This window comes from Periplaneta americana, chromosome 17, assembly GCF_040183065.1.
Source record: "Periplaneta americana isolate PAMFEO1 chromosome 17, P.americana_PAMFEO1_priV1, whole genome shotgun sequence".
Classification (NCBI taxonomy): Eukaryota; Metazoa; Arthropoda; class Insecta; order Blattodea; family Blattidae; genus Periplaneta; species Periplaneta americana.
In genome coordinates, this window is record NC_091133.1 from 137,211,253 (window position 1) to 137,228,634 (window position 17,382).

The 17,382-nt window shown below is 39.8% G+C and overlaps 1 protein-coding gene across 1 annotated transcript in view; it reads left to right on the forward strand.

The window, feature by feature from the left end:
• The window catches only part of LOC138692615 (LIM homeobox transcription factor 1-beta), a 151,967-nt gene that overhangs the window by 120,441 nt on the left and 14,144 nt on the right, over positions 1–17,382 (forward strand). The window lies entirely within an intron of this gene.

Here is a 17,382-nt window from a genome sequence, read left to right on the forward strand (position 1 = left end):
GCCTGCAAGGAATGGGCTGTAACAGGCACCTCGTTATGATCTGCAGGATAGCCTGCAAGGAATGGGCTGTAACAGGCCCCTCGTTATGATCTGCAGGATAGCCTGCAAGGAATGGGCTGTAACAGGCCCCTCGTTATGATCTGCAGGATAGCCTGCAAGGAATTGGCAGTAACAGGCCCCTCGTTATGATCTGCAGGATAGCCTGCAAGGAATGGGCTGTAACAGGCACCTCGTTATGATCTGCAGGATAGCCTGCAAGGAATGAGCTTTAACAGGCCCCTCGTTATGATCTGCAGGATAGCCTGAAGGAATGGGCTGTAACAGGCGAAGTCGCAGCTTACCAGTCGCTCTTTGTTGTTGGGTGACTTGAGAAGTTCGATCAAACCTGAATTATTACGATTATGCCTCCAGTTATTTTTGTGCTTTGCAGATATTTTGTGAATCATGAATAATAATACGAGAATTTATGCACTTTTAAAAACTCCCTTTTCTTCTTTTATCCTCCAAGGAAAATTAGAAAGAATTGGTGGTCATCAACCCAGACTTAACAATTTGATAAACGAGATTTTTTTTCTTTTTGGTTCGTGTAGCCTATGTGATTTGGAGGTGAATCCAGTTGAACTTTAAGGGAATAAGCGATACTAAACATTTGTCAGAACGAGTAAATTAACAGAAGTTGTCCATTTCTCACATAGACAAGCAATACAGCTCAACTAGATGATATGTTTCACTGCAAGGGTTGTGCCCTAACTGTAATTTGCAGAATTTTTTCAGCATTTCTCCTCATGTCAGTGACTGTTTTTTGTAGTGTACAATTATATTGAACTTTAAAAATAAAACAACAAATGTCTCAGGACTCAGGAGGATGTTTTATACATTTTAGTAGACATATATAAATCCGCCCACTGCTAACGACTTGTTTGAATGTGTTAACCAGTTTGTAATTGTTTTACATTGTGGCAATAGTGAAGCGCTCACTAACGTTTGTCCACGCACATAACAGGGCGGCAGAGGATTTTTTTAGTTGGTTATTTAACGACGCTGTTTGAACTATTAGGTTATTTAGCGTCGATAGGATTGTTATAGCGAAATAGTATTTGGCGAGATGAGGCCGATGATTCTAAATTACCTGACATTCGCCTTACGGTTGGGGAAAACCTCGGAAAACCCAACGAGGTAATCAGCTCAAGCGGGAATCGAACCCGCGCCCAAGCGCAACTCTGAATCGACAGGCAAGCGCCTTAGCCGACTGAGCTGCGCCGGTGGTTGGCAGAGGAATTGAATCCAGATTCATTTTGTAAATTTTTCTGGGTTTCCACCTTCTGTCTCAGTTTCCCCCAAACGATCTGATCTACGTACTTAGATGCATTTGTGAGACTAGGGGCCGGTTTCACCAACCTTCAGTAAATCAGTCCAAATGAAACATTAACTACTGAACATTAAGATATTTAACGATTCACTAACATGCGAGCTGCTCACCAACCAAATTTCCTTAACATTTAATGAAAAGTAAGTAATGGCTCATTACGGATAAATAAGTGCGATCTATGAATTTTTCGTAATTATATCAGAACATCTTTAAACGAAACCACAGTCTACTGTATCGCAAATCGTGTACAGTATTAGAAAACAATTTTGTTGTGTCTCTTGGTAGTGAAAATGTTGAAATTTTGACCGCGATTTACACGAGTACGTTTACATGTGCGCTATTTCCGTAGACTTCAAGTCGAGCAGCTATATGCCTCGCCACGCTGATTTGATTACGTCTCGGCTGTCCGGTGGAGCGAGCTGGCTTGCCATCCCTGGGACCCGAGTTCGATTCACGCTGAGAACTTTTTTTTTATTAACGTAACTAATTTTTATACATGTTACCTTTCATTATTTTTTATTTTTTTGTAGTGGAACGAATTATTTCGCAATCTGGCTCCACTAGGAGAATTAAAAAAACTCTAGGGAGATCAATTCTCTTCTCGAAATAAAACAAAGATAAACAAACAAATTAAAGAAAAAAAAAAAAAAAAGAAAAAATACACATGTGGATCTAATACTTTGTCCACATGCCACCGGCGTCCATCACTGCCTGGCATTCAGTTCACTAGATCGCGGAAATAGTCCTGGTCCTCAGCGAGATCTTCCCAGGTAGCCAGAACTTGATCCCACAACTGATCTGGATTTTGAGGTTGGTTGTCTCGATTTTTGTCAATCCTCCTCTTTTTCAAGCTTTTCCGTGAACCGTCTTTGAACGTTTATGGCGGTGTGCGCGGGGTAGTTATCTTGCTGGAAAATTAAATTTCCTTCGGAAAGAAAGCGATTATAAATTCCATGAATCCAGTTCTTTCGCTTCTGTTTTAAAGCTAGTGCAAACATATCTTATCGCTAGCTATAATATAATTCTAATAAATGAAAGTTAATATACCGATTAAGTTTTGCTATATTTGAATGCACATTACGTATTAATTTACTAATATTTCTTAGATATGTAGTTATAATAACCACTTTCATGTGTTAAAATAAAAACTCAGTTGTATGTTACCTAGTTTCAGCTTTGTCTCAGCTGTTTTTATGATTTTCTAACCTATGATAGTTTCTTCTAAAATTTTGAGTACCACGATCTTCGTGACGCGGTATCTTTCGTGAATTTCTGTGTCATTCAAATCTTCAAAATGATCGTTTCTTACACGGTTAACATTATCTCCATCTGACTCTTAATTTTCGAGCATTTCCGGATATAACAATTCTGCGTCGAAACGTTCCGCTATTTTATATTGCAACTAATGAACCATTAAAAATTTAAAGACGGAAATTTCTATCACTAAATTTATTGATAGTTTTACTGGTTCGTTAGACTAAAGATGCTTGGTGTGATATAAAAATGATTTTATGAACCAGTAAATAAATTAATGAGTCATTAAAACCTTAGTAAAGCTTGGTGAAACCGGCCCTAGAATTTTTAATTCGATTTTTTGAAAGTAGGGTTGACAGCACAAGCATAGTGAATAAAAATGATTATTAAACATGGTTGACACTAAATCATAATTCGAGAATCAGTTGTTCTATGTTGATACTTAAATGACAAAACTTTTCTTTGTTTTTTATAATGTTTTCAGTCCATATTGTAGCATATGAAAGTTTTCATAACACTATCCAAAATTCAGAAATCAAAGCAATTAGGTCTATTTAAAATAATAGCCCATAAATCTTCAGCACTTTGAAGTCACAGTTAGTTAGTTCAAGTTAGAAATCGACAAGTGCAGCAGAGTAAAACTATGCACTTAACTAGACTTAATGCAGACCTGAACTCTATTTGGATGTGGACTTAAATTTTGGATTGAAGCTGAACCCTGAGAAATCTCAGGCAATAGTGACGGGTCATCATCGCCTTCTTAGTAGCCTACTGCAGAACGCAAGAAATTGCCTAGCATCATGCTTAATTGTACAACTATTGAATACAGTAAAAGAGTAAAAAAGTTGGAATTTTTATGGATAATGATCTTAACTGGAACACTCAAGTTACCCATACATGCAAGAAAATATTGTTGCTGCTCCATCCTTTGAAGCACGTAAAACACTTTATGCTCGACCATGCCGAAATGTAGTAATTATACACCTGGTAGCAGTCCTTTAATGCACATCATTAAAGTACACCTATTCATTAAAGTTCAGGTTTTCGATTATTCTCGGATATGCAATCGAAAGACAACGAGGGAAACGTCACGGAGGCTGGAAATTCAATACTGTCGCAGAAGGTTATGTTCTGTTACTATAATAATTAGCGTTAATTGTAAATAATATTCAAATAAATTCAATTTGTCATCTCGTTTTTCAATCCTAAATCAATTTCCAGGTTATATCAAAATTAGTTCCTGTTATTCTCTAAATTATATCAAGGTCAATGACATTATTGTTCCTCGGTAAAAAATCAATACTTTCGCGTCTGCGCACATCTCACAATTAACGAGCTATGCACAAGGTCACTTCCCCTCTTCAGTCAGATGCGAATAAAATGAATACTTATGAACAATTTCAGGTTAGAAAATGGTCGAGCATAAAAAGTCCTATGAAACTTGCCTATAATGGTAATTAAGACGCTCGTATGAAAATCATGAAACTCGCTTGCGCTCGTTTCATAAACAAACATACTCGCGTCTTAATTACTATCATTATAGGCTCGTTACATAATTTACTATTCTACCACTTGCATTAAAAAGAATCTTATACAAACTCTCGTGATGCCCCATTTCGATTACTGTGATTCCTTGTTAACAAACTTAAGTTCTAACTTAAATGAGAGACTGCAACGTGTTCATAATGTATGGATAAGATTCGTCTGTAATATTCGGAAATTTGACCATGTAACGCCGTCCTTTGAGCTGCTCTCGTGGGCTGTCTAAAGGAACGAAGAATCATACACGCTCTTTCACTTCTTTACAAAATTTTACATAACTCTTCTCCAAATTACTTGTCTTCACGCTTTCAGTTCCTAACTACTTCACGAAATCAGCATCAATCACTCCTTTCTATTCCTCGTCACGGAACTTCCCTATACTCATCCTCCTACACTGTATCATTGCCTCGCCGGACACTGTCATTGTTTAAAAGTAAACCAGAAAAGTACATTTTATCTCATGAAATCCGTTTCTGAGAAGTTGCTAAATTTATGCCGAAGTTTATATCTTTAGTATTTTGACAATAATTTCGTTTTGTTAGATTAACCCTTTCTCTTGTCTTTGTGCCAGGATGCTTGGTTAATGCTGAGTGTCACTTTTATTTTGTATCTGTATTTGATGTATATATTTTTTCTTTTTTGCATCATTTAATATGTTAGACTAATTTTTATTATTTTCAATACGTTGTTATATTTTTAATTTTTCATATTCATTGTCACTCGTTATTACAGTAGATTAATTGCATTGTAGTATAATTTTTTCTTGTAGTTGTATTGCATTGCTGGTGGTGTGGAAGAAACTCCACCAAAATGAATGAATGAATGAATGAATGAATGAATGAATGAATGAATGAATGAATGAATATATATATATATATATATATATATAGTATATATAAATGCAATGTGTATCATCCACAGAACTTCATTATGGCGAAAAAGAATAACAGACTACACTGTTCACAGACCGCAAAGCCTCAACAGTCATTTTGATGATGACGCTCTATGGTTCAGTTCTATTGTAGTCATGTTTGTAACATTATTTTGATTTAAGAAATTCGGCATTTAAAATATGTTAATCGTCTCTGATGAAAATCTTACCATATCTAAATAAATACTTTGGCCATAAGAGTTCATTGAATCCTCAAAGAAAAGTAGAATTAGGCCTCAGTCTGTGCATAACAACTAGACCTCGGTCTGTGCATAACAACTAGACCTCGGTCTGTGCATAACAACTAGACCTCAGTCTGTTTATAAGAACTAGACCTCAGTCTGTGTACAACAACTAGACCTCGGTCTGTGCATAACTAGACCTCAGTCTGTGTATAACAACTAGACCTCAGTCTGTGCATAACAACTAGACCTCAGTCTGTGCATAACAACTAGACCTCAGTCTGTGTACAACAACTAGACCTCGGTCTGTGTACAACAACTAGACTTCAGTCTGTGCATAACAACTAGACCTCGGTCTGTGCATAACAACTAGACCTCGGTCTGTACATAACAACTAGACCTCGGTCTGTGCATAACAACTAGACCTCAGCCTGTGTACAACAACTAGACCTCAGTCTGTGTACAACAACTAGACCTCGGTCTGTGTACAACTAGACTTCAGTCTGTGCATAACAACTAGACCTCGGTCTGTGCATAACAACTAGCCCTCGGTCTGTGCATAACAACTAGACCTCAGTCTGTGTATAACAACTAGACCTCAGTCTGTGCATAACAACTAGACCTCAGTCTGTGTACAACAACTAGACCTCAGTCTATGTACAACTAGACCTCGGTCTGTGTACAACAACTAGACTTCAGTCTGTGCACAACTAGACCTCGGTCTGTGCATAACAACTAGACCTTGGTCTGTGCATAACAACTAGACCTCGGTCTGTGTACAACAACTAGACCTCGGTCTGTGTATAACAACTAGACCTCCGTCTGTGCATAACAACTAGACCTCGGTCTGTGCATAACAACTAGACCTCGGTCTGTGTACAACAACTAGAACTCGGTCTGTGTACAACACCTAGACCTCGGTCTGTGTATAACAACTAGACCTCCGTCTATGCACAACAACTAGACCTCGGTCTGTGCATAACAACTAGACCTCGGTCTGTGTACAACAACTAGACCTCGGTCTGTGTACAACAACTAGACCTCCGCCTGTGTATAACAACTAGACCTCCGTCTGTGCATAACAACTAGACCTCGGTCTGTGCATAACAACTAGACCTCGGTCTGTGTACAACAACTCGACCTCGGTCTGTGCATAACAACTAGACCTCGGTCTGTGCATAACAACTAGACCTCGGTCTGTGCACAACTAGACCTCGGTCTGTGCACAACTAGACCTCGGTCTGTGCACAACAACTAGACCTCGGTCTGTGCACAACAACTAGTCCTCGGTCTGTGCACAACAACTAGACCTCGGTCTGTGTACAACTAGAGCTCTGTCTGTGTACAACAACTAGTCCTCGGTCTGTGTACAACAACTAGACCTCGGTCTGTGTACAACAACTAGACCTCGATCTGTGTACAACAACTAGACCTCGGTCTGTGTACAACAACTAGGCCTCGGTCTGTGTACAACAACTAGACCTCGGTCTGTGTACAACAACTAGACCTTGGTCTGTGTACAACAACTAGACCTCGGTCTGTGTACAACAACTAGACATTCTGTGTACAACAACTAGACCTCAGTCTGTGTACAACAACCAGACCTCAGTATGTGTACAACAACTAGACCTCGGTCTGTGTACAACAACTAGACATTCTGTGTACAACAACTAGACCTCAGTCTGTGTACAACAACTAGACATTCTGTGTACAACAACCAGACCTCAGTATGTGTACAACAACTAGACCTCTGTCTGTGTACAACAACTAGACCTCAGTCTGTGTACTGTACAACAACTAGATTAGGCTTAATTTGTATTAACTGACCGCCTCGTGCGTCATCTTATTCTTCATGACAGAAAAAGCCACGAATAAAATTGTCCAATGATTCTTGAAGTGGACCATCGTTATGTTTTTCGTTTGAACAAGATCCATTAGGCCTAATTTCTCCACCGAAGATCATACGTATCATTCGCAAATGAGCAGACATGTATTAAATACGAAGGGAATCATGCAACAAATCGGCATAAATCACTACAACCCACAGAAGCCCGACTACTTCTTTGATATCTGGGAGGCGCATTACGCACAATGTTTAAGAGAAAATTGGAAATATATTTTTGCAGGGTTATTGCTTTGCCTGTACGCTTAGTTCAATGGAAAATGAAAATCTCAGGCACAACTAAAATCAAAACCAACAGACTACGGCCCAGAATAACTTGACGACTCGAGACGGCATATAGGACAGGAGGCTCAGCATTGCTAAATCTCTGTCTTGAATAGCTAGTTACTATTTTCTTTGGCGTTGCATTCTCCTCGGTGGACGGCACAGTTGTTACGGGTCGAGGAGGAATCGCGGGAAAGGTACACTAACGCCACAAGTTCTACTTGGTCTCATTGGATAACGAACTCATATTTCCCACAGAGAAAATGAATGCGTTGCACCGTAAATTGTAGCTGAAATTGAATTACAGACCCGTTTAATGAATACAACCACACAGAACGAACCACGCGCCGCCACTGCTCCTCGCTGTGGAATCCACGTGTGTGATTCGGACGTGCTGTGTGTACGCCGTACTGCATCCTCTTCTTACATCGGACCCGGGCGGGCGGGGAAAACTTCTCCATTCCGACCACGCTCGTTCAATAATCTATAAGCACGACGAAGTCCCTGTCCTCCACAGCTCCGCCCTGCAGCTGCATGAATTGGCAGCTCGGCACATCGCGAATTCAAATAAGAAACGGAGATAATTGTAGCTGCAAGCATATCGTCCTCTTCCTGGTCGTAGATTATTATTAATGAACATACATACATACATACATACATACATACATACATACATACATACATACATACATACATACATACATACATACATACTATTAGTATTAGTATTTATTTATTTAACCTGGTAGAGATAAGGCCGTCAGGCCTTCTCTGCCCCTCTACAAGGAGATTCCAACTACAATATGAACAATAAAATTACAATTAGTATTAAATTTACAATTACAATTACAAATAACATTACAATTAGTATTAAATTTACAATTACAATTACAATAAAATCAAAGTACGAAAAGATTACCTGAATAATTAAAGCTAGATAATTTATCATAGAGAAACAAAGAATATTTTATATTTACTGAACTACAAATTAAATCTAGAATAACAAAATTGTATAGTGATGAAATTACTGAATATTGAAATATTTTGTGATAGATTAAATAAACTATTTACAAGAAATCAATTACTGACCAAGTGCCTAGTAAGTTTTCGTTTGAATTCAATTTTATTTCGACAGTCCCTGATGCTAGCAGGTAGCGAATTCCAGAGTCTTGGCAGGGCTATTGTGAAAGAGGATGAGTATGAGGAGGTGCGATGGGATGGTATTGTTACATACATACATACATACATACATACATACATACATACATACATACATACATACATACATACATACATACATACATACATACATACATACATACATACATACATACATATGAATAGAATAACATGCAGTGAGAGAGACAGACGAACGAATAAAGATGTCATATCGAAATCCGTTTAGGCCTATTAGGGCCTATTCGTTATGAGGAATCCAGAAAAGATGGAACTCTCCAAACATGTCCAAGGCTATTGATATTTCGAACTTTAACGAAACAGTTCAATTTATTCACGTATAAGGAATGGCAATATGACAGAATTAAATGCAATTCATAGTGCATGTTAACTATTTTCCTTTATCCCTTTATAGAATAGCCTATATACCATATAGGATCTGTTCAAACATTTGCAATGGAATTACTGAATAGGTTTGACAGACAGCCATTAGTAGCCTATGTGTCATGATAAGAGAAACAAGAAATATAATAAAAGTCACCCAACAAAGTAAGTCTATCCCTTTAGCAAACAACATATTCATGCCAGTGTCTGACCCGTTGCTAAGGAAGTAACGTCAGAATATTGTGAGGTAACTCATTGCCGTTGCCAAGCAAGTGACGTCAGATGTTAAAATTTCCGTAACATTAATTTCGAATGGATCCTAAAGCATGAAAGTTTCACGTTAATTTGAAAGGAGAAGTCATATGATTTGTTTCTTAAACACCCTGTAGTGTAAGGTTAGCAGTCAGGAAGTGAGGAAGGCAGCAGGAAGGTCGGGATGCTGGGGGAAGATGGGTGGAGCGTTACCACAGCAACCGAATCTTGCTGGCGCGCTTCTCATCTCTACTTCAACCCGCACCACAATCTGCCTCCCTCTCTTGGAGCAATTCCCAAAGATTTCCGGCCATGCTGTGTTCTTAACAACAGAACAGACCCTCCTCACAAAATGGCCGAACGAACTTCTCTACAACAGACGCCTAAAGATGAAACTAACCTCGTAAAAAAGAAAAGTTCTTTCAGAGAATTCTGCTCGATATATCGAAAACCAGTAGTAAAGTCTCCCAATACATTTGCTGTTCTACGTGGATTGAGTTCTGATCTGATGAAACTGGAGAACCGCTTCCAAATCTTTATCGTATTTCTCCCGAGTTCGCTCGTGTTTGGAATGAATATTCTACAGCTCTGTTTCCGATAAAATATTGCAGCTAAATTTAGGTTATTAAAGATATTGAAGGTAGTGACATCATTATTATTAACAATGTGCCTACACGAAAATGTCTTTGTTTTCCCCTACCAAAGTTTTATCTCGATCGCTTATCCGTGTTATGCATATTAATTCTCCCCGAGTTCGATAATTCGCATTTCGGCTCCACATCGCAATTTTACATACAATGAAGCGCAGGCACACGTGGAGTAATGAGCTAGACACGTGGTGGTAGGGCGTGTGTTCGAATCTCGCTTTAATGTCAGTCAATTTTATGGCTGAACCATCGGTCTGATAACACCAAAATTCTAGCGCACTATCACCAGGTTCACCCATGGTAGACCTATATGACCTTGATGTTGATACAGCGTTCTCAAATAACGGATTAGCCTATATAAGAGTCATAAACGCTAGATCAAGTAACTGGAGGGCGTAGGAAAGTATTGTTCACATTTTTATTAGATTATTATTAACTTATTATTAGTATTATGATTATTATTATTATTATTATTACTATTATTATTATATTAAAAATAAGTTTCATATCAGTTTCAGGACACAAAGCGGCTTTCCAAACTTCCCTCAATGCTCGATATCTTATAATAATATTCAAACAGTCATTGACCTACGTAGTGAAATGCTTGACGTATTAAAAAATCTACAGAATGCTTCGGAATGAGGCGGAAATGTAGACTAACGCTGATTGCGAGAAAACGTGTGGAATTGCGATTCTCAGCAACTTGAGTCAATCTACGGACTCTGTCTGAATCTGATGATGATTATGATGATGATGAGAGAAGGGGAATGGAAAGAGAAATAACTAAAAGGTATGTGATGGCGCATTTTTGGGCTGAGAAGAAGAATTATGTGACCTCCAAGCCAGTGGACCACTTATCTCATTCAGTTTCTCAATTTTCCGTAGGAGGAATTTAAGAGAATTCTGAAGAGGAAAAAAGCGGAAACTGAACATAACCTAACAGCTAACAGTCACACAGGGAGGAGGCCTGAACAGCAGGAGCACAGGGAGGAGGCCTGAACAGCAGGAGCACAGGGTCTGCCTGAGCAGAGCGAGTGGTGGGAGAGGGCGTCGCTATCCTCGCTAGACAGCGGATGCGAGCTCTTGTACTAGACGAGGACAAACGCCCTGAGCACCCAAGGTGACACGTGGAAACTAAGACTCCGATTCGTGAAGAGTTTAATTTCGAAAATACCTCAATTTTTGTGACGGAGTATGATAGGTCCTTAGTCCATATCTTTTCAGTACTTATCCCGACATCTCTCGTACCGCATTACGAAAACCGTGGAAAATCACAGGCAGGATGAGTTTTCTCAATTTAGGAGACTAGCCAATTGGATAAGAGGTGACTCTAATAATAAAATATGAATCGATCGCGCTAGGGAGCTTAATGTGGGGAATGATGAATGTTTCAACCAAGGAGCAAAGTGTGTTCCTGCTTAGAGACTGGTTGGCATGTTTACCACCTTGATTCTGTTGTGAGTGGTTCAGTTGCTGATGGCAACATGCGTGGCTAGCCAGGAAACTCAGCCCAGCCCCGTGAATGAATCCCGTTTGGGAATGAAGGATAGGATTCTCGGTTTATATTTAATAGTTCAACTTGACATTTCAGGTCCGAGTGACTACAGCTGCATGCAAGTCACTGCCCAATGCTGTATTCAGGCTGCTAGAGCCGAATTCAGCTCCGTCAACTAGAGAAGGAATTAGGATTGGTGAACCAATATTCCAGTGGCTACAGTAGCAAGTAGTGATCACCTAACACGAAATAATGCAGGCCTCCCTATCTTCCTGCCTCATAAGAATACCTAGTGGACTGTGCTGATACCTCCTTCGCTCCCTAAGTATACATCAACCGAGGCTAAATGTAGGCGAGTTGGGGTTGACACGCACAGATTCCTAGCAAGTCAAGAAATAAATTCTCAAATAGTTTGCAGCTGTAGTTCATCCATGTAGATGCCACACGGGTTATAGGCCTACATGGCAAGTCCTATCCCCAGATTGTCGAGAGTTACGGCAGTCAGAATCCGATAGATTCGAATTATCAGTCCGTTCGCCTTTGTAAGAAGGAATTGGATAATATGATCTAAAAAAGGTGAGATGAGAGTCTATGACGATCCCTAATTATTTAATTTATTACAGCCACGGTAGTGTGGGTGCTGGTGGTATGTCTTCGAGCCGCGTTCTTAGTGAATTGGTGGGCTTCACATTTATTTACTTTGACCTCGAGTCTCCAGTTATGGAAGAACTGCTGGTTACCTATGGGACGCTGGTCGCCAAGAGGGCAGTGCCATTTGCACTCTTTCTGTCGTGGAAATAGCGAACTATGAAATCACGGATAAATGCACTAAACAGTAGGGACCCAATGACAGATCCCTGAGCGATGATAACCGATAAAAAAATAATAGGCCTATAATATTACTAAACGTTCAATCAGAATTTTATACTTAGCAACCGACAAGCTTGCCCTGTCACCCATATTATTCAATAGAGCCTATATTGAATTCGACTGTATTCATTCGACGTAGGCGTTTGACAGTACACAGACGCATCTCATTCCAAAGAAATACCAAAGTTAAAGTTAAAGTTATGTTTTATTTAACGACGCTCGCAACTGCAGAGGTTATATCAGCGTCGCCGGATGTGCCGGAATTTTGTCCCGCAGGAGTTCTTTTACATGCCATGCCATCGACCTGGCCCGGAATCGAACACGCAACCTTGGGCATGAAAGGCCAGCGCTATACCAACTCGCCAACCAGGTCGACAAGAAATACCATCCTACATACTCTGATATATGCAGATGATCAAATCCTTTTTGACAATACCGAAGATGAATTGCAATATTCTATTCACCACCAAATCTCATAGCAAAAAAATTATAATTTATAAATCTCAACAAGAAAGACAAAAATAATGGCTTTTGAGAGTAAACAGCCATTGAGAAGCAACATTCGCATCGATAATTTCATACTGGATCAGGTCAACAACTTCAAATATTTAGGTTACACCCTAGCATACCATGAAGAGTGCAGCAATAGAAGCAGTAGGACTAAAGAAAAGGATTATAAGGAGAAAAGGGTTGGGAGTGTTATTTTTTTAATTGGTTACTTTACGACGCTTTTTCAACTACTATGATTATCTAGCCTCTGAGTGAGATGAAGGTGACAATGTCGGGGAAATGAGTTCAGGGACCAGAATTTGCTGGTTGAGCGAGAACGCAGAAGAAACTGCAACCGGATAACTTGTCCCAACCAGGATTCGAACTAGGGCACGCTCGTTTCACGGTCAGATTTGCTAACCGTTACTCCACACGGATGGACGGTTGGGAGTGTGGTCTGAAAAGGTAGAAATGCAGAAGAATAAAAGCAAGAGCGGTATAAGGTAAACCTTGGAAAATCAACAACATACAACCAAGTAGAGTGCAACAAAAAGCGTAACGAGAAAAGCACATCAAGAATAATGGAAATGATTTTGGGACATAGTGAGTAGGCCATATGAACTGCAATCTCTGGCTTACAAAGTTATGAAGACATTAAACAGAGATGAAAAATAAAACATTCGGATCAATGCTGTACAAAAACAATTTGGGTAGAACCTTACAGGCAACTGTGGCATCGGCATCCAGTGGAAGGAAGGAGCTTGCAGAAGTAGATTACTTGAACCTGAGGGAATTACAAGAAGCATTGAAAGGCATAAAATCGAAAGACACCAGGAATTAATAACATAAACCAGGACCATTATTACATTTGCGGTTGTTATATTTCTATTATACGTGTTGTAAAAATCATACAATTCCCGAAGAATGGCTCCAGGCGAATACAATATCACTTATGTAGAACGGAAACAGGATCTAGAGTTAATAACTTAACTATAAAGAAACAAACCTTCTGAATACATAGCATAAACTATATCACAGAATATTAAATCAAAGGCTAAAATCGATCATAGCTGCAGAGAAGACATTATTCACTTTGAAAAGAATCCTTGAAGACGGAAAAGAACTTAATTGCGAAACGCATCTGGTACTTAACGATCTAGTAAAGGCTTTTAATAAAGTCAACACGAACGTACAATGAAGAATCCTTGAGAACAGGGGACATCCAAGTCACATAACATGGACCATAAGATGCACCTATGAAGCAACTACAGTGGGTCTGGACTTAAATGCAAAATTAACAGAAGAGATTCTTCCACTAATATAGACGTCAGACAAAATTGCAAGTTTGCCAACATTATTTAGCATTTACATGGACGACATGTACAGAACATGGAAATTACGTAGCGTTCTCATCCAGGGATCCTATTTGAAAAAATATTTCGGTCAATTCTTTCATGGCGATGACCTAGTAATAATACCAGATAGTGAAAACCATACAACAAATCGTTTCTAATCTATTCTATATAGCAAAGGGATGAAATTTTAAAATTTCGGTAGATGAAAAAAGACCATGAAATTTAAGGGCAAATTCTCATTGAGTACAACGATCCAGAACATAAAATAATGCAGCAAGTGATATATTTAAGTATTTACGATATGTCCCGTATCAAAAGGATATCGGCTTGGATGAAAAATTAAACAATCTTAGAAGCAGGCCTAGCACTATATAGATATACAGGAATATCCACAGTCGCCTGGAGTCAAATTTCGGTGGCTTATCATACAAAACTATGAACCGTCTAAAGTCAGAAATCGCGGACATATCCTACAGGAATATGAGACTTCTAAAGTCAGAAGCTTATCTCACAGAACTATGACCAGTCTAAAGTCAGAATCCGGGGCTTATCATACAGAAAAATGACCCGTCTAAAATCAGAATCCGGGGCTTAACTTACAGAACTATGAGCCGTCTAAAGTCAGAATCCGGGACTTATCATACAGAACTATGAGCCGTCTAAAGTCAGAATCCGGGGCTTATCATACAGAACTATCAGACGTCTAAAGTCAGAATCCCGGGTTTATCATACAAAACTATGAGCCGTCTAAAGTCAAAATCCGGGGCTTATCATACAGAACTATGAGCCGTCTAAAGTCAGAATCCGGGGCTAATCATACGGAACTATAAGCCGTCTAAAGTCAGAATCCGGGGCTAATCATACAGAACTATAAGCCGTCTAAAGTCAGAATCCGGGGCTTATCATACAGAACTATGACCCGTCTAAAGTCAGAATCCGGGGCTTATCATACAAAACTATGAGCCGTCTAAAGTCAAAATCCGGGGCTTATCATACAGAACTATGACCCGTCTAAAGTCAGAATCCGGGGCTTATCATACAGAACTATGACCCGTCTAAAGTCAGAATCCGGGGCTTGTCATACAAAACTATGAGCCGTCTAAAGTCAAAATCCGGGGCTTATCATACAGAACTATGAGCCGTCTAAAGTCAGAATCCGGGGCTAATCATACAGAACTATAAGCCGTCTAAAGTCAGAATCCGGGGCTTATCATACAGAAAAATGACCCGTCTAAAGTCAAAATTCGGGGCTTATCTTACAGAACTCTGACCCGTCTAAAGTCAGAATCCGGGGCTTATCTTACAGAACTATGAGCCGTCTAAAGTCAGAATCCGGGGCTAATCATACAGAACTATAAGCCGTCTAAAGTCAGAATCCGGGGCTAATAATACAGAACTATAAGCCGTCTAAAGTCAAAATCCGGGGCTTATCATACAGAACTATGACCCGTCTAAAGTCAGAATCCGGGGTTTATCATACAGAACTATGACCCGTCTAAAGTCAGAATCCGGGGCTTGTCATGCAAAACTATGAGCCGTCTAAAGTCAAAATCCGGTGCTTATCATACAGAACTATGACCCGTCTAAAGTCAGAATCCGGGGCTTGTCATACAGAAAAACGACCCGTCTAAAGTCAGAATCCGGGGCTTATCTAACAGAACTCTGACCCGTCTAAAGTCAGAATCGGGGCTTATCTTACAGAACTATGAGCCGTCTAAAGTCAGAATCCGGGGCTAATCATACAGAACTATATGCCGTCTAAAGTCAGAATCCGGGGCTTATCATACAGAACTATGACCCGTCTAAAGTCAGAATCAGGGGTTTATCATACAAAACTATGACCCGTCTAAAGTCAGAATCCGGGGCTTATCATACAGAACTATGACCCGTCTAAAGTCAGAATCCGAGGCTTATCATACAAAACTATGAGCCGTCTAAAGTCAAAATCCGGGGCTTATCATACAGAACTATGACCCGTCTAAAGTCAGAATCCGGGGCTAATCATACAGAACTATAAGCCGTCTAAAGTCAGAATCCGGAGCTTATCATACAGAAAAATGACCCGTCTAAAGTCAAAATCCGGGGCTTATCTTACAGAACTCTGACCCGTCTAAAGTCAGAATCCGGGGCTTATCTTACAGAACTCTGACCCATCTAAAGTTAGAATCCGGGGCTTATCTTACAGAACTATAAGCCGTCTAAAGTCAGAATCCGGGGCTTATCTTACAGAACTATAAGCCGTCTAAATTCAGAATCCGGGGCTTATCTTACAGAACTATGACCCGTCTAAAATCAGAATCCGGTGCTACTCATACAGAAAAATGACCCGTCTAAAGTCAGAATCCGGGGATTATCTTACAGAACTATAAGTCGTCTAAAGTCAGAATCCGGGGCTTATAATACAGAACTATGACCCGTCTAAAGTCAGAATCGGGGCTAATCATACCGAGCTATGAACCGTCTAAAGTCAGAATCCGGGGCTAATCATACAGAGCTATAAGCAGTCTAAAGTCAGAATCCGGGGCTTATCTTACAGAACTATAAGCCATCTAAAGTCAGAATCCGGGGCTTATCTTACACAACTATGACACGTCTAAAGTCAGAATCCGGGGCTTATCATACAGAAAAATGACCCGTCTAAAGTCAGAATCCGGGGCTTATCTTACAGAACTATAAGGCGTCTAAAGTCAGAATCCGGGGCTTATCATACAGAACTATGATCCGTCTAAAGTCAGAATCCGGAGCTAATCATACAGAGCTATAAGCAGTCTAACGTCAGAATCCGGGGCTTATCATTCAGAACTATGACCCATCTAAAGTCAAAATCCGGGGCTTATCTTGCAGAACTATAAGCCGTCTAAAGTCAGAATCCGGTGCTTCTCATACAGAAAAATGACCCGTCTAAAGTCAGAATCCGGGGCTTATCTTACAGAACTATAAGTCGTCTAAAGTCAGAATCCGGGGCTTATAATACAGAACTATGACCCGTCTAAAGTCAGAATCGGGGCTAATCATACAGAGCTATGAACCGTCTAAAGTCAGAATCCGGGGCTAATCATACAGAGCTATAAGCAGTCTAAAGTCAGAATCCGGGGCTTATCTTACAGAACTATAAGCCGTCTAAAGTCAGAATCCGGGGCTTATCTTACAGAACTATGACCCGTCTAAAGTCAGAATCCGGGGCTTATCATACAGAAAAATGACCCGTCTAAAGTCAGAATCCGGGGCTTATCTTACAGAACTATAAGGCGTCTAAAGTCAGAATTCGG